This window comes from Lycorma delicatula, chromosome 4 (assembly GCF_047948215.1).
Source record: "Lycorma delicatula isolate Av1 chromosome 4, ASM4794821v1, whole genome shotgun sequence".
NCBI lineage: Eukaryota > Metazoa > Arthropoda > Insecta > Hemiptera > Fulgoridae > Lycorma > Lycorma delicatula.
In genome coordinates, this window is record NC_134458.1 from 198,145,265 (window position 1) to 198,164,761 (window position 19,497).

A 19,497-nucleotide genomic window follows, 5' to 3' on the forward strand; every position below is an offset into this window, starting at 1 on the left:
TAATTGTCTGTGTTACGTCACACACGTGTTGTGTACCCGCGCGTTTGCGCGATTGAATTTATTATAGGTAATATGTATTATTGTTAGTAACGATCACCAGTATTTATAAAATCAAGGGCATCGTATACGTTTACTTTAAATTGATAAGTTACAATCAATAAAACCCACTAAAAAAAAGTAAATGTAATACCGTTTAAGTTCTACTTGAAAAAATTTCGAAATTTTAGAAACGAGCGCTTAATTAAAAAATTACTAATCCTTAATTCGGCGCCGAAATAAAAAAGCCAGAATTTAAAAACGTATCGAACAAATATTTTTTTTAACCTTTTAGTATTTTTTTAAGTCTGTTTTTTATTTTATTATTTTTAGTCGCATTTAATGTAGAGATAGGTCCTAAAAATGCGTTACGAAAAAAACTGTTATCAATTTAATTATAGAATCGTCCTGATAAATTTAAGGAAAATAATGTAGTGTTGATGTAAAGAGAGACTACCGCAGTCTCTTTAAGTATGAAGGCTATCCGAGATACGGGAACGTGTATTATATTTTTTCATCTTGTGTATTCCGAATGATTTTTTTTTAAATCTAGTACAGAAGTGTTTTGTATATTAAAATGATATCACATTATTTCTCTGTAAAAGGAATTCATCTACAAAATAAAAATAGCAACGTGGAATTCATTTCTTTGGCGAAGAGTAACACTTGAAAATGTTTTAAAACTTTATACTTTTCGAATTGAGAATCTTTGTCTGTTAAAATTTTACTCGAATTTTAATAATTTAGAAAACAAGATAAACGTTTTTCTCTCCGATTATAATAGTATTGCGATCGACTAATTTTCAATGAACGATTATAAAGATCGGAATAATGTCATAACATGGAACAACGTTTACCGAACAGAAGCGTCTCATATGGAAATTATTTATTTATTAATAATAAATTGTTTTTAGTAATAAAATTAATTTTAATAAAAAAATAAATTAAAAAATCCTCCGGGAGAACGATAGAGAGAATAATATTTTTAAAAAAAATCAGTTTATAATTTAAAATATGTTGATTTATTTCATTTCGTCACAAACGCTGTTGTCAAAAGTATAAAATGTCAAATGAAAAATATACGGATCTATTATTTAATTATAAGTTAGTTCATACGGAGTATAAGGTCAACTTTAAATAAAATTGCAAGTTAAAAATAAAAAAAATAGCAAATGTCACACAAAAAAACGTAGTTTTCTTATAACATGGATCGGATCACGGTGTCATCATTTTTCATATCTCAGTTCTTTTTAAACTTTTTAAAGATGATTTCAGGCTCTATTATAAAAACATTCGGTGGTCTCACGAATTGAAATACAACACTAATAAGAAAAATATACAGAGGCGGTAGATCGTTGAATTGAAAGAGGAGAGGTTGAGATTAGGTTATATTGTCAGATGTTACGTTGGTAATTTCACTTTTATAGTATTATTATTATTACTACTATTACTATACAATATTAACTTTGTGAAATTTCACTTGATTTATTTGTGCGAAGAGAAATCATTGACCCCCCCCCCCCCCTCTGAACCCTTCTTTTTTATTATACGTAGTTTACCCATCTCTCTGTAACTGAACCATTAAAACTGTGCACTGTGGTATATTATTATTTTTAATTTATATACGTTATATATTTGTTTATTTTATTTAAGTAGAATTTTTAAATTTCAACTAAAATATTTTTTATTTTTTTGTGACAATTTATGATTTGTTGCGTGATCAAAATGAACTCAAGGGCATAATAATTTACCCGGTTTAAGAAAACATCCGTAAAAGTTTCAGTTCGTTAGAAAGTATACTTTATACGATTTATATTGCGTTAACCCCGAAGGCCGATTCCAGTTAAGTCTAATGCAGTTACGTCTACTATTATTCGAAGTGTAGATAATGCTGAAAATTTTTATTTAAATATAATTTGTTTTATTTAATCAGTTCCATTATTTAAACAAAAAAATATATATGAATAATCGATAGATATATTATCTTGAAAAATTGTTTACTGTTGAATTAAAATTTTTTTTTGTTAATTATCGTTAATCTTTATTCAGTATTATTTTATGTAGTTTTATTAAGTATTAAGACGCGTTTTGAATCTTTAGACGTCGTCAGTATCGGTTTTTAATCGGGTTTTATGTGAAAACTACACTTGCTAACAGCTGTATACTTGTGCGTTTAAACACAGTGTATTATGTATGCAAGTATACATAATACATATATATATATAATAAAATACTGGAATATCTTCTTTTATAAAAACTATTTAAAACTATCATCATATTTCTCGAAAAAGGAAAGAACTTCTTACATTTTATTTGGTTTAAGAACAGGGCTAACTGTTTTAAACTTGATTTCATTATTAAGAGCCGATTTATATATCGTTTTGGCTTGGAACGGAGAGGGTGGTATGGCGACAGGGATAGTCACAAGGCGGATGTCTTCTCTTTCGGGGTCAGGATGATCCCAAAATGGCGGAAAAACGAATTTTCTAATAATTTAAAAAAAATAGAATATGCCATAAAACTGCTAAAACAAGAAATAAATAAATTATATTTATTGTATTTAGGACTCCGATAGAGATTTATTAAAACCATAACAAACTCATCTGCCCCGACTGAAGATTTAAAAAAATCTCTTTAATTTAAAATAAGAAAAGTATTCCTTTTTAAGTAACAGATACGAAAAGGAACTTTAAAACATAAAAATAATCCTTTAAATGCTTATGTCCATTAATATTCATCAATTAGCTTATAAATTATTGAAAATTATTAATCGTAATGAAAATCCTATACAGATATTTTTGATCGCTTAGGAAATATAATTAAACAGTAGTAGTAATAATAATAATAATAACAAATAATAAATAATAATAAGATTCTTCGTTCGGGAAAGTCTTACTAGACTTTTCATTGATAATTGATTTTTTATTTGCTGTTTTGGTATTCGTTTTAAATGTAAAGAAACAGCAACGTAAAACGGGTTTTTGAAATTAAATAACAAGAAAAATTTAATAAAAAATCTGTTACAAAAATGTTGTAAATTTAAAACAAGAGCGTATATCTATTCATAATCATGAATAAAAAAAAACAACTGAAGATGAAATAACTTCCGAAAGTTTCATAACTACATTTTTTGAGCGTATTTATTTCGATTTGAAAAATCTTTGTAAAAAAACATATTTTGTAGTGTTAAATACGGGATCTACCCTCATTTAGGTAAACAGAATTACAAGATTTGCATTATAAGATCCATTTTAAATGTTACGAATGGGAACAATTAAAGCATTTTTAATTTTCAATAATCTTACCCTCATGATCTAAGAAATTGATAAAATTATAAACGAAGATTTCTGGTCCTATATCGGTTTTTGAATAAGCAAGATTTTGTTAGCAACAGGAAGTGATTTTGAAGTACGAGATGTTAAAAAAAGCTTCTTACAAGTAACCGGTTAAATATGATGATTACGTTTCCAGCTATATCGTTATATGCTGCTATAGCACTTATAGCTATAATGGGAAAGAATATAAATAAAAAAGCGGTTAAAAAATTGGTCTTTTTTAAGTTTTATGCCTTAAGGAGACATTAAAAAATTAATTTAAATAAATTGTATATATTCTGTGAAAAAAAAACATTTTATTCCAGTGCTCCCAGGTCCAACATATATATTTTTGTCAGACGGACCTTTGTGCGTATGTTCGTATGTATGTTGGGCTGTATTCGGTCTTGGTCTGCGGTATTTGTTCAGACTCTGGACTCCATCGACCGATTTTCTCCAAGCTTGGTAGATAGGTACTACCTTCTTGATGAATGAATAAAAAAATATTTGTAGAAATTGGAAAAAGGAGTGGGGGTGTTTTTGCCGAAATAAAATTTCCAATCTTTACGGGGTAATTTAACAATAACTCTTTCATACAAAAGTTGAAGTTTTTCTTTTATCAAGATCACAAATTACCAAAAACATATTATTAATATTCACCCCTTCCCAAAAAAACGACTATATTTTCCCTTTTTTAGTATATCGTGCTACAGAAAAGGAGTTAATGAGAGGTTTTTGCATCTGTATTTTCTGCAGGCCTTCAAACCGCTATAAAATTACTTTGCCCGTTCCATTCCAATGGACTGCGGTGACAAAAAATATTATTTTAATTTCTTTTAAGCTTTTAAAAAAATTATTTTAATTTTAAATCCTCGCAAGTTACCCTTCGCATTTGAAATGAAAAAATAGTAATTCTTTGACTTTAGTATCTCTTGGAAAAAAAATAACCAAAACTTTCACCCCTTCCGACTTAACTGGCGTAGCCGGATAAGTTATGCGATTCACTGTCGGCTTTTTTATATTAATGTTTCTGTGTTCTATATTCTTAGGTGTCAGAACGTGATATATAGAAGGGTTTAATAAATACAGTTCACCTTGATAAACTACCTTTCGTTGATAATTTTTTTTTGTACAGCTTACAAATAGTAAATAGATTTTTACGGCAAATCATGGAAATGTAAAGGATATATTATTATTAAAAGTTCCTAAATCCTTAGCGTAGATCTATCCGGTGGTGTCTAGTCAAGACCTAGAAAACACCTTCGGTAAGAAGGGATCAAGGATACGAATGGAAATGAGAAACGGACGATCTTCCTAGGCAGGAACGTTGAAACAAACTCGTCCAAAAGAATATTTGAAGGCCCTTCTTCATATAGTATTTTCCCGGTCAGTGTACGATTCCTTCATAGGTCAGCGGGGTTTTTAGTCGGATAGTAGTATTACATTATTGTTTAATGATTTTTTTTTGACCGACTGATATATTCTACAACAAATAAAATTTCCTCCAGATATTTAACTACTATTCCCGAAAGACAGTCAAGCTTCATCTCAGCTCCAGAACTTTGTTAAATATAGAAGATATTTTATGCGGTGGAACCGTTCGGCCAGGTTCCTACTGAAGGGTCCCTCAGACATAAAAAGATAAATAAATAATACGCGGTATTATAATCAATTGTACCGATATTTATTTTGCTCTATTTAATAATTACGTAATTAAATTATTATATTACAGTAAGTTACCGTTGAATTACCCATATATTTACCGCTGACTTTGAAAATGAATAATTCGTCTTTTTTTAACTCTTACGGGATTATTTCATTACTGTAACTGTTGTTAAAAATTCCTGTCTTGAAACTAAACAAAAATATTATCGATTACTTACGCCCGCGTAAAAGATACACAAAACTGTTTTTTTATATATCCTGTTAACTAACTACTAATTTTTTCCTTTTTCTCATCCTGAAACAAACACTACTTGAAATATTTATTATCCAAATATCTTGCGTGAAAATCACGAAAAAATTTACTTATTAGGTAGGTTAATAAGCGCATATCTATTTTTAAAATAAATTTGCATATTTTACGCGGTTATTTAATTTAAGTGAAGAAAGTAAATAGTTTTTTTTACGGTTAGACCAACTATGAGCCACATAAATATAATTTCTTCTTTATTTTTCTTTTATCCAAGTATTCATTCATTCTTTCCGCGTGTTCGGTCTTTCTCTTTTCCGACCGTTTCACTTCGGTAAGGTCTTTCCCTTCCTCACAGATCAAATTCAACTTCGTGTATCTTTCATTTCCTGTTGTTGGACGCCTGCATCTGTAATCCTTTCTTAATTTGTTATAGGTACTCGTTATAGCTCTTTTGTTCCCAGAGTTTTATGAATATTTGTTTATTTATTGTCTGTTTGTCCGTACTGTTCATACGGCCCGGGAATCTCCGCTTCCTTCTTCTTATAGCTTTTTCCATATTCCTTGTTTCTACATAAAGTTCTTGGTTGAATTTCAGTCTGCATTTTTCTGTTGTTTTCTTGGAGCCTAGGATTATTCTCAATGTTCTTTTCACTATTTTATTTAAATTACAAGATAAGCGTTGTAACGTTTCACTTCCGCATAGTTCAGCGGTTCCGTCTCGTGGTTTTATAAAAGAAAAATACTTCTTTTATTTTCTTTTCGATTTTGACCTCTGAAAGACCACGTTCCGATCTTCACTTTTTTGCAGTTTCTCTCGTTCTTTGAGCTTGCTGTTCTCTTCTTTCTTTAGACCGTTTTTGAGCACCGTTATGTTTTTTCTTGAAAACTCTTTATCGATTCGATTTTCTCTTTATTAACTTTTCTGTCTGATATTTCATTTTTCGAGATGTTTTTTGGTTTTTTAGATCGATTTTAACCTCTTTCATCCGATGAAAAGATTTGTTTTGTAAAACGATTACTGGCCGTTGTAAAAAGACGGTGTCCAAAGAAAAATAATCTTCGTTTTTTCATCGCTATTAAATTATCTGTGTCAGTCGGTAAATGTTTTCGTTATATGTAAGTCAATAATTGTCGTTTTCATAAACTGTATTTAAAGTAAAAAATATTTTTTTAGAAGTTTTTTTTAAGTAGAATGTAACATAATAAAAATTGTTTAGGTTAATAGGTAAGCGATTAGAGAATAAAATTTAAACCTTTATACAAATAATTTTGAAGGTACATATTATTAAATCTAAAATTCATCGGCAAAAATATTGTGCGACTAATTTATTTTACTATTTATTTTTTACTAAATAAATAGTAAAATTGTTGTAATATTACTTAATTTATTTTTTACTATGATTATCATCTTCATCCAGAAATAATTATTTTTTAATTGGCTGACAAATTATAATAAGACAAGCATAATAATGACATGTAATTATTTAAATTATTTATTTTCGATTAGTATTTTATCTTTACATCCTGTGCATTGTATGTCTTGTTTATATCTTCATTTTTTAAATAAATATAGTAAATAAGAAATATTATTACGTGTAACCTTGAAACCTGTTCGTTTAAATTGGTTTAATTTCATTCTTTTTTCCTTTTTAACACTTATTTGCAACTTTATACATTGAAATAAATAAATAAGAAAAAAATAAAAGTAATAATAAAACGTATGTAGAATTATATCAATTATAAGTGACATTGAAATGTCAAAAGTGTATTTATATATATTGTATTTTTAACGTATTAAGTTAAAAATATAAATTATAATTAGAGTAAATTGTAATCGATGTTTTCGTGTGGTTTTTTAGTTTTTTTTTTGTTATGTTAGTGTTTAAAATAATAACACGTAATTGTTATAATGTATATATAATAGTGATAATAAATAAATAGAATTATTATAATGCATAGTGAAAAAGGAACTTTTAGAAAAAAACTTTAAACGAGTAAGCAGCTTTAAATTTTTATTGTCTGAATGACGTATGTAGTTTATTTTATTTTATTATTATTATTGTAATAGATGTTACCTGAAGTAGTTTCATGTTATAATTTTAAACTACATCTTTATTATCATGATTTTTTACCAGTAATTATGTATCGGTTTATTTCACGTAGCTGTAATTTAAAAGTTTTTTTTATCGGTTGTTTTCTTCTTTTTACATCGTCGAAAGCTGGAAACTGGAAAATTAACTTTAAATCAGTGGTAATTTGGTAATCTCTTATTATAAATATCATTTTTTTAAAGTGGATACTTGTGACTGGTTTAAAGCAGTTATAATTATTTTTCTTTTCTGTTATAATCTGATCTTATATTTACATTACACATTGTTACATGTTAGATTTATTTTTTTTTCTATTTCAAAATCGGTTTAATCGGAATTTCATAAAATTATACTTACTGAGTTTTACTTAGCCTAGTTATTCTTTGTTCTTTTTGATATCTCCTTTTGTTTATTAATAACCCCTTTCCAGGAATTTTTGTTATTTTTAAATAAATAACAAAAAACATTTTTTTTGAAATAGTTGTTTCTTTTACTAATTTTTCTAATCGGTATCCTTATAGTTTTTTAATATTATTTTTGTTAAAGATTTACATTTTTTAATCTTTAACAAAAATAAAATAAATAACATAAGTAAAATGGCAAATTTCATGATATATTTGCTTATATCATCGAAGTACAGTGTTTCTATCGGTTGCGTTTATCAAGAGTGTATCGATTATATAATTGTTTTTGTTATAAAATTTTGAATTGTTCTTTTTTTATTGTAAAAGATAGATCTAATCTCAACTTATTAGATCTTCAAGGAAACAAGTCAATTTTTGTTAAGTCTATAAGTTTATCGAAAAAGTAAATAAATTATTTTTATTTTGAAATTAATAAATAGAACCGGGATATCTGGCAGACCGGAAATGACTCCTGAGATTTCACAAACACTAAATAATAATATTTTTCAAGTCCTAGAAAATTAAAATCATTTTTAAGACACACTAAAAAGTAAAAAAAAAAAATTGTTTTCAGTTCTTCAAATCGAGAGTTTTTGAATTGGACACCAAATTAAATATTACCAGTTACTTTATTATTAACACCGAATAAAAATACTTGTTTTTTATCGTTGCGTAAGTATTCTTTATTTTTATTATTATGTTTAATATTGTGTAATGTTTATTATTATGTCTTTGTTTATCTTACACACACACATAGTAGAATGTGATAATGTAATCGACGTTCCACACAGTAGAATGTTGATTATCACCGATATCTGGAAATTAAAAAAAGGTTTATCATAAGTGCTGGACATATCATTCTAATATTTAAACGGTATTACAATTAATAGAAATCCGAGAATTTAAAAATATAAGTAAATTTCAGTAAAATTAAAAAGATTATCAGCACATATTGTAACTAGACTGGTATGACGGACCTGAGTAACGGATTCCTGCCAAGAAGAAATCATAGAAAATATAATAATGGAAGGAAAAGAGAAGAGTATTAAAAGGAATCCTTTTTCTAAAAAAAAGGTCCGTTTAAAAATAGTTCTTTGCAATACTGACCGCTGACACACCTACAACAGATGTTGTTCTATGAGAAAAATTACCGGACCGGAGTAGGAATTCATGGGAAAATGTAAGGACTCGGATGACGATTCACACGCTTCAACTTGGGTCTGGTTCTGCAGGTCAAGAAGATAGGACCCACCGGGTTGGTCTAGTGGTGAACGCGTCTTCCCATATCAGCTGATTTGGAAGTCGAGAGTTACAGCGTTCAAGTCCTAGTAAAGCCAGATATTTTTGAATACTAATTAAATTAAATCAATAATTAAATAACCGGATTTGAATACTAATTCGTGTATACCGGTGTTCTTTGGTGGTTGGGTTTCAATTAACCACACATCTCAGGAATGGTCGAACTGAGACTGTACAAGACTACACTTCATTTACACTCATACATATCGTCCTCATTCTTCCTCTAAAGTATTATCCGAAATGTAATTACCTGAGGCTGAACAGGAAAAAGAAAGGTCAAGAGGATAAGAGTATAAACACTCCAGGAAAGATGAGTTAAGATCAATTTTGAAGAAGCAGGATAGGCGTATTGCTGGTTGATTCCGACGCGATTGTGAGACGGCGTTATCTGTCAACGTGTAGTACTGCAGAGTGCAGAGTAGTGTTCGACGTGGCGTCACAAGCATTCCAGTGTGGTGAGTGGGGGATTGCAGGAGGTTGTTTGGTGAGTTACTATAGACAATTAGTGAAAGGAGTAAAGTATTAAATTCATTCATAAACTATAGGGTAGTTTTATTTGTGAATAGCAAAGGTATGTGCAGAGAATAGAAAGAAGGAATTTTAGACTAATCTTGTCTTACATGTAATTCAATACCAGTTGTTAAAGGTGTAAATTTTTTCCTTTAATTTTTACGGGCATCGACTACTAAGGTCATTAGCCCTCGTCACGTTCTTAGAAAGAAATTAGTATCACCATCAGGATCGTCATATGTAAGGGTGTAAAGGGCCCTTACATTTCATTTAAAAGTACAATCTACACAGAAACATTAATCACAACAAGACAAAACAGCACTTATGGGGTGTAAAGGGGCCCGTTGTTAAAATTTGAGATAAGGTTCTCAAAAGACAATGAAATTAAAAATACAAGATATCAATACCATTTCCTTCTTCTACGTGTCTCATTTATAGTTTGTTTAAGCACCCTCGGGGCGACCAGAACCACCGTTGAGCAGTATATCAGTCGCGCCAGGGCGCCGTGGCGGTTGACTCCTCCTTATAAATAAATAGGCTACAGGCATGCACCACGCACACCCATAGCCTCGCGCCCTCAATCCACCCTTGAGGGCCCCCCATGCCATCATCGGAACACCCCGGCTTACTGCTCTTGAATGCAGACGAGCCAGGGTGGCCTAGGCAAGAGGGCTACCTCCCGTCACTACACGTGTCACGCTTCGAGAATTCCACATTTAAATGAAACTACATCTTAAGAGATTCTTTAACACAGCTTTAACATTTTTCACTTTTATAGATTTCTAAGAAGTCCACTGGCGTGTAAAAATGCAACTATCTTTTCTTCATTTCCATTATCCAGATCAGCAGTAATATCATTTCTAAGACGGAACCTCTTTTTATGAGGTCCTCATTTACGGTACACTCTTCTATTAGATGCTTGACTGTCAGTGTTTTATTACAAAAACCGCACATTGGTCTGTCTTCGCCGGTTAACAAATATGAATTTGTTAATCGCGTGTGACCGATTCTAAGTCTGGTCACAGCTACTTGTTCTCGGCGAGTCAACTTCACGTCGCTTTTCCATTTATTTGGAGAAGTTTTAACTGAGTTTTTAACTCCTCCATTTAGTATTCCACTTGTTTTTAACTACGTTAGTTAGACAGTTTTTAACATCTGGCACTCTTACAGGAAATTCATCTAAATCATCGCAGACTGTTGTCTTTCTGGCAGCTTCGTCTGCGCTCTCATTACCTGTAATACCAGCATGCCCTGGAGTCCATACAAATACGCATCGCTGTCCTCGTTGATTTAAAACGTATAAAATAGAGAGGATGTTTGAAATTAGTACATCCTTAATGTTTTTGTTCCGAATTGCAACAAGTGCACTTAGAGAATCGGAACATATTAGCACTCTCTCTTCGCAATAATGTTCTGTGAAGCGAAGAGCTTGCTGAATGGCAGTAAGTTCTGCCGTATAAACACTGGCCATATCTGGCAGTTTCCAACAATGGGCTTCTCCATTTACATATATTGAGCATCCAACACCATGTTCGGTTTTAGAACCGTCAGTATAAATTCTAATATGTTCTTTGTAACTACTGACGGTTGCCAAAAATTCCTGTTGGATGATCACTGCTGGCTTCTTTTTTATTTCTCCCTGAGAGAGATTCAACCTTGTATTTACCGCTGGCAAAAGCTATGGCAGTATTTCTCTTGTGGAAATTGCTATTGTATCTGGAATAGCAATTTCGTATTTTCTTCTTAATTCGTGGTACCTAATTCCGGCTGGTCTGGAATAGGTAGCACGACGTTCATATACTGCAGCCATTGGATGATTCATGAAAAGTTTATTATTTATATGAGCAGGAAAAGCCCATACGTTTGCTGCATATCTTAACAAAACGATCTCTCTTCTATAATGTAGTGGCATTATTCCGGCTTCGGAGATTAGACTTATCGCCGGACTTGTGCGGAAAGCGCCTGTCGCATATCTAATTCTGCTATTATGAATTACGTCTAACTTTCTTAAATGCTACTTCCTAGCGGATGAATATACAATACATCCGTAGTCTAGTTTCGATTGAACCAATGCCTTATACAGTCTCAATAATATCTCTTTATCTGAGCCCCAATTAATATTCGATAAACATTTGATAATGTTTAGGGCTTTTTTGCATCTAACACTCAAGTCCTGCATATGTAATCCCCATGTAAGGGATTTATCCAATACTAGTCCTAAATATCTGACGTTGTCTTTATATTGTATTGGATTATCATCAATTGTCAACGCAGGACTTTGATGAGGAATTCTCTTCCTACAAAAGTGTACACAGCACGTTTTTTCTGGTGAGAATTGGAATCCGTTATTCCTTGCAACTTCATGTAGAGCATTGATCGCTCGTTGCAATTTGTACCTCACCATAGCAGTCTTGTTGCTGGCATACACAATTGCCAAATCATCAACATAGACGCTTTTGATGATTTCTACTGGAATGGCTAATATCAATTTATTAATGGCAATGGTAAACAAGGTACCGCTCAACGGCGAACCTTGTGGTATGCCATTTTCCAAATTTCTTACAGATGAATATTCGCTATTGACTTGTACTTGGAAAGTACGGTCATTCATATAGTTGCTCAGTAAGACTGGCAGATTTCCACGAATGCCTCATTCATGTATCTGGAGCATTATACCATGACGCCAGGTCATATCGAAAGCCTTCTTAAGATCTAAGAAGACTCCGACACAATGTTTCCTTGTAATAAATCTGTTATATATAACATCCCCTAAGCTGATGATCATTTGATCGGCGGTGGAATGGTACTGTCGAAAACCTGCTTGATATGGTGATATCAGGTTTTCTTTTTCTAAAACCCAGACGAGTCGATTATTAATCATTTTTTCCAGTATTTTTCCCATAGCACGCGTCAAGGAAATAGGACGGTAGCTATTGGGATCTGTTAAATTTTTATTTTTCTTTGGTACTGGAAGAACATGAGCTTTTTTCCACTGCTGCGGGTACATTCCATCCCGCCATATTTGATTATAAAGTTCTAATAATCTGCATTTTGCAGTGGTATTCAGCTGCCTGATCATATTATAATGGATTTCATCCGGACCAGCAGCTGTGTTACCTGTTTTTCCAACGCTTTCATGAATTCTTCTATTTTAAATGGTACATTATATGAGTAATTATACTCAGTTCTAAAATTTAGTAGACCTTCGAGTTCTTCTTTTTTGGTCCGAAAACCTTCCTCGTAATTGGCCGTTTTGCTGGCTTTCTCAAAGTGATTGGATAATAGCTCTGCGATTTCGTTTGGAGTGTCCTTAATTCCATCTTCATCTTGAAGGCTAGTTATGGGCGCAAAATTTTTACGCCCACAAATCGCCTTCACTTTCCTCCAAACATCTGACGCAGTAGTGGTTCTGTCGATGGATGACACGTATTGCTGCCAGGATCGTTTCTTCGAGTCAATCATGAGACGTTTTGCATACGCCCTGTATTTTTTAAAGGCAATAAGATTTTGTAAGGTAGGACGTTTCTTGAAGGCGTTATACGCTCTTTTCTTCCTTTTAATAGCTTCACTTATTTCTTCGTTCCACCATGGAACGGGTTGTTTCGTAAGTTTCCCAGATGTTTTGGGAATAAATCTCGATGCCGACTCAAGTATCGTATTTGTTATGGCGTCGACATCGTTTCCGATAACTCGAGTTGTTTCAGGGGGTATCGTTCTAGCTGAAAAGCTCGTCCAGTCTGCCTTATCAAATAACCATCTTTTAGAGATGGGATATGTTTTTCTTGTAACATCAGTTACAATTTGCACCGGGAAATGATCGCTTCCATGCAAATCGTCTAAGACATGGAAGCTGTACCTCGGTCCTATCAATCCGCTTATAAGTGCAAGATCTATACAGGACGTCGATCCATCTCTGGCATTGAAAAAGGTTCCTGATCCGTCGTTTAAAATAATAAGTTCTGAATTCATCAGGAATCTTTCCAGGTCTCTTCCGCGGGGTTCTACTCGATCTGATCCCCAGAGAGAATTATGAGCATTAAAGTCACCCACCAGTAAAACAGGTGGGGGAGCTCAAAAATTAATCTCGCTATGTCATCCTTATTCCAATCAAAATTCGGCAAGTATATGCTGCAAACAGTGACCTGAAACGGACGCTTTATTCTAATGGCGACCTCTTGCAGGTTTGTATTTAGATCAACAGCGTCGGCGGTAGCTCTGGTCGATGTTAGTATGGCTACTCCATCTCTAACTCTAATATTTGGCGGTTGATCTCGCCAAAATGTATCGAATCCTTTTAATTTAAAATTTTCATTTCGGCGGAAATGCGTTTCTTGCAGACATACACAAATCGGGTCTACATCATGTACCAAGCGTTGGAGCTCATGGATATTTGGAAAACATCCATTGATGTTCCATTGTATTATCGACTCGCTGATTTTAAATTTTATTATCGTCTGGGTTTGCCTTTCAGCCACCCTTTTTTCCTTTTTTCTCCATCTTACGAACAGCATCGTGTACGAGGAGAAGGTCGTCGCCCGTGAAACTTCCGGTCTCCGAATCGGAGACCACCGAAGCCGCCGACGACGAAGGGCATGGATCGGCACCAGTTACAGGCGCCGATTGTGGGGCGGCAACTTGGCCGACCCCAAACACGGGGGTCGCACCGGTCACCGCCTGTGGAAGGGGGGACACTCGTCCCCCCTGTGAAATTTTTTGTGGCCTCTAAGGCTTAGAGGCCACTTCAGTTACAGGAGGCTTGGGAGCCTCCATAACAGATTCTGTAGCTGTTACTTTCTTTTCATCCACTAAAATCTCGCTAAGACGGACTTGGATTTCAGGTTTAGTGTCCGGTTTCTTTTGTACTGGAGCGACTTTCTGTTTTGGAGATGTGTCTTCAGGAGGCTGTACAATTATTTTTGGCTTAACAGGATCTTTAGTGCTGAGAGGCTTCACTTTATTTTCAATTATCCTCTCAATTAAGCCAGCCAAGGTAGGTGCAAGTTTGTTGATGATTGCACTCTCATCAACAGCAACTGGAACAGGAGCAGGAACAGCAGCCGCAGCCTGAGCATAGATTGTTGTTGATCTAGGTCTGCGGGCGTTTACGATCTTCTTTGCTTCGAAGTAGCTGACCTTTTGCAGGGGTTTAACTTCCTGCACAGCTACTTCGTCTTTGTATACAGGACAGTTCCTGGATCTACCGGAATGCTGTCCTCTGCAGTTAATACAGGTAGGAGGCTCTTTACATGGCTCTCCCTCATGCACCTCTTCGCCGCACACGCATATTTGCGTTCTCTCACATTTGATAGCGGTGTGGCCAAAGCTTTGGCATTTGAAGCATCGCATTGGCCCGCACATCCAAACGATGTATCCCCGCTCTTATCTTCTCCCGCAATTTAGGCCGGTTAAATGTGAGAACATGAGAGGCAGAAGGCAGGACTTCGCCATTTCTTCTCATGTTCAATCGGCGACACTATTACTCCTTGTGATGACAACTCCTCAACAATTTCTTGCTCCGAACAATTTAGAAGATCCCGACAGACGACTACACCCCTTGAGGTGTTGAGCGTACCGTGGGGATCGACATGTACAGCCAGTTCTCCAATCTTTTTCAGCTCTAGGATCTTCTGAGACTGTATATCATTTACAGTCTCTACATGAAGTCCCGTGAAAGTTTTCCTAATTTCCTTAACAGGGCCTCCAGCACATGTTGTTATTTCTTGAGCAATGAGAAATGGACTCACCTTCGAGAAATTACCGTCTTCTTTTGTAATAACTAAGTATTTTGGCTTTGGAACGTTGCTTTTGAAGAAAACTTTTTGCAAGCTTTTCCTAGCCTCAACTTCAATTTTCCTAGATTCTGCGCTCTTTCTCCGTTTTGCCTCAGGCGAAACGGCTGGTTCTAGACGAGGGTGTTTACGTGAACCCTCTGCCACGTTTGGTTGTTCAATATTCATGAACGGTTGATCCCTTCTGTAGTAAGGCTAGCCGCCGGGGTACACTTCCACTCCAGGGCTACCAATCCTAGAGGTCCGTTCCGGTACTCCGGTGGAACCGGCATATGTCCTGGGAGAGAGCGGATGCGCAGTCTCTGCACTGACTCCTGGCCCTTACACAGCCAAGCTTTCAGGGCTCCCATGCCCCGAACAACATGGGCACCTTAACTACATGCTTGCCATCGCGGGGGGCATGTGGACAGCGAAAGGCCTCCGTTACACCTACAAATAACTTCGACCGTGGCCGCCACATCGCCAGCTCTAAAGGTGGTATCAATCCGTGTCCTTAATCGTTAAAAATTTCGTACCTGCAGGTGGCCGCAAAATCCAGTCCTTAAATACGGCCTTAAATGTAATTCGGCCGAAAATAACATCTCCAAGAAGAACACTCGGAACCCCGTTAGTCAGCTATATGTAATGTACGTGAGTACAGCTGTTGCCGCCCTGGAACGTAGATGTTGTGTTCCGGACGTGGGGATTATCTACTTCAGGGCATTATTATTTGCTGAATGCCGGGAGCATAGTAGCTGCCTGGACTGTGGGAGCCAAGAACACCGCACTGGAGGCTGGGGGTGCTCAATACATTTAAATGCTTAGGGTGATAATGGTTAACGCAAACAGAAGCACCATGTCTCATGATTTGGTTAGTGAACTGGTCATAGTGCAAAGGGCTGATTTACTGATAATCACGGAGCCGAACAAGTACCTTGTTGCTAGATCAGGCTGGATGGTGGATACAAATGGTGACGTGGCAATTATGGATGTAAGTGGCAGGATAGCATGGAGATTGACGTCCAGATCTGGAGGCATGTTGGCGGTGGAGTCGGATTCAACACTAGCGATTGGTGCCTATGTGTCTCCAAACTGTGACATACATGAATTTACTAGAAGACTAGACATAATACAAGGAGTAGTAAATAACGCTAGGAAGAAAGTCATTATTCTACGTGATTTCAATAGTAAAGCGATTGCAGCAGGGAGCGCATACACCAATCGCAAAGGTGAACACCTTATCTTACGGATATGATGGGGGCAATTAGCTGTCATTGTGTAAATGATGGCACCCCTACATATGAGGCGAGAGGACACTCGTCAGTCTTGGACTTAACAATCATAGACGATAGATGGAGTAGGGAACACTGGGACTGGCGAGTGTTACTACATGATGTGGCGAGTGACCATCATGCCACTATGATTACCATAAAAGGCTCAGACTATGTGACTAGAGAGAAAATGCCCTATAGTAGTTTTACAAAGGAACAGATCGAGATCATAATCGATAGAACGGCCGAAAGGATTATCAACATAGAGAATCTGACACCAGTTGCCCTGACTGACGTTATAAGACAAGAAATGGGCAGAGTAGCTCACAGAAGAGCCAATACACACTCAGTGCAGTGTATTGGTGGAATATGGAGATTGAAACACTGAGAGGGCTCCTACAATCGCGCAGAAGAAGGAAGCAGAGGCTCAGAATGCGAGGCGGACAGGAGTACGAGGAGGCATCTCTGGCTTATAAAGAGACCAGACGAGCCTTAAACAAAGCTATTCGTATGTCTAAGAAAAAACAATGGCACAGACTCTGCGAGGAGTTAGACGGAGACCCCTGGGGACAGGCATACAAAATAATCACTAAGCGATTTGGAAGGCGTCTGCCCGTATTAAATAATGAGCAGGTAGAACAACAATTTAATGAGCTATTCCCCGGTAGTGTAGAAACTGCAGGAAATGTTATAGATTGTAAACCCAGACGCTTCACGTTCTCTGAACTGCACTTGGCTGTAGCACAACTGGGTAATAGGAAGAGCCCGGGTCCAGACGGAATTCCAGCGGCACTCCTTAAAGGGCTGATAAAGAGAATTCCTTATGAAATGCTTGATGTTGCCAGCCATGGATTAGAGAACAAGACATTTCCAGGAATCTGGAAGGAATCTGGGGTGGTGTTTATCCCAAAAGGCACAAATGAGAATGGAGAACCTTTATACAGACCATTGAGTCTTTTAAATACCATGGCGAAGGTAGTGGATAAGCTGCTCGCTGGCCGAATCTTTAAGGATCTTGAGGAAGGAATAGGCATTAGTGGAAATCAGTTTGGATTCATGAAGGGTCGTTCGACGATACAGGCGGCGACAAAGGTGATCGACTTGGCTAAGGATACTAGGAGCGGCACATGGAGAACGAGGCGTATTCCCCTATTCATAGCTTTAGATGTAAAAAATGCATTCGGTTCTATCAAGTGGGAATCAATAAATAGGGCATTAGTGGAAAAAGGTATCAGTCCTTATTTAAGAAGTCAGATAGGGGAATAGCTCTCAAATAGAGAATGCTTGGTGGAGACGCAGAGTGAGTGCCTACGTTTCAATATTTATGGCGGTGTGCCACAGGGGTCTGTACTGGGACCCTTACTCTGGATACTGGCCTTCGATGGAATATTAAGACTAGACTATCAGGATGGGGTACAAGTAATTGCCTATGCCGATGACCTGGCGATACTCATCAAGGGTAAAACAACTGTCGATGTACAAGAGAGTGCTAACAACACGTTACGGACGATAGATAATTGGTTGAAAGAGAGGGGACTCCAGCTGGCAATAGAAAAATGTAAATATATTATGTTCACAGGGAAGAGGATTTTAGACCGTCCGGCCATCCAAATTGGAAACCAACAAATAACAGAGGTCGAAAAGATTAAATACCTGGGTGTGACTTATGAGAGGAATTGCCGGTTCACCCAGCATACAATAGACATATGTGCCAAAGGTGAACAGATGACTAAGAATTTGAATATAATAATGTCTTCGCAGAGAGCTCCAAGACCCACTAAGCGAAGGGCGATAGCGTCCACAGTGACATCTATGATGTTATATGCAGTACCATTGTGGTGGCACTCAGTCAGGGTTAAAAGAAATTTGAACAGACTGGTTAGTACTCATAGGAGGCTGTTGCTGGGGGTTGTTTCAGCTTACAGGACGGTCTCCTATGAGGCGTTGTGCGTGTTGTCTGGGGTGCCACCAATAGACTTAATGGCCCTAAATAGAATCGAGAGGGCGCAAGGCCTCGAAGCAAATGAAGCAAAAGATAGACTTAGACATAGATGGCAAAATAGATGGCAGGAGGATGGACCAGCCAGACGCACGAAGGAGCTGATTCCAGATCTTACACTATGGTTAGACAGGGAACATGGGAAATTAAATTATCATATCACGCAGTTTTTTACAGGTCACGGCAATTTCAATGAGTACCTCCATCGTGTTGGAAGAAGGCCAGGTCCAGAATGTATGTACTGCGAGAGGTGGGCAATTAAAAGGAGGAACTGTGGCATATTAGGTATGAGCCCAGCAGAGGTCCTAGAGCACATGTTGAGGAGCGAAATAAACTGGAAGAAGGTTACGGAATTTATAGTAGCAGTATTAACAGAGAAGGATATAGATGAAAGGCGACTAGGTTACTAGTGTAGAATAGGGTAGGGTGGACAGCCTCAGTGGTGAGAGACGGCACGCTGAGGGGTGTCGTTCTCAATGATCCACTGAGGACTCTAAGGGTTTAGATAGGTTCCGATGAAGAAGAAGAGTTAGAAAAGACCCGGTGCCACGTTACGGCTATTTGAGGTATGTCGTGGTTTCCAAATGGGCAAACAGAAAATCACTCAAAAGAGCTGACACCGGCGAGCCGACCTGCCATGCCGGACGTTCAGCCGGTAGGCGGAGAGGCTCGTTAGAGTTTACCAGACACTCCCCTGGGTGGCGCAATACCAACCAGTCGGACCGGCCCAGGGGAGTAGAGTGAAAAAAAAAGAAAAAAAAAAGGGCATTATTATTATTATTGATATTTGTTATTATTATTGCGGTTGTAATTACTATTATTATTATTATTATTGGTCTAATTTTAATTGTCATTAAACTAATGAGTTGTAATTTTATAAACAATTTCAAT

General features: G+C 36.0%; 1 protein-coding gene across 8 annotated transcripts in view; it reads left to right on the forward strand.

Moving 5' to 3' along the window:
• osp (myosin phosphatase Rho interacting protein outspread) overlaps positions 1–19,497 on the forward strand; it is a 679,682-nt gene that overhangs the window by 104,120 nt on the left and 556,065 nt on the right. The window lies entirely within an intron of this gene.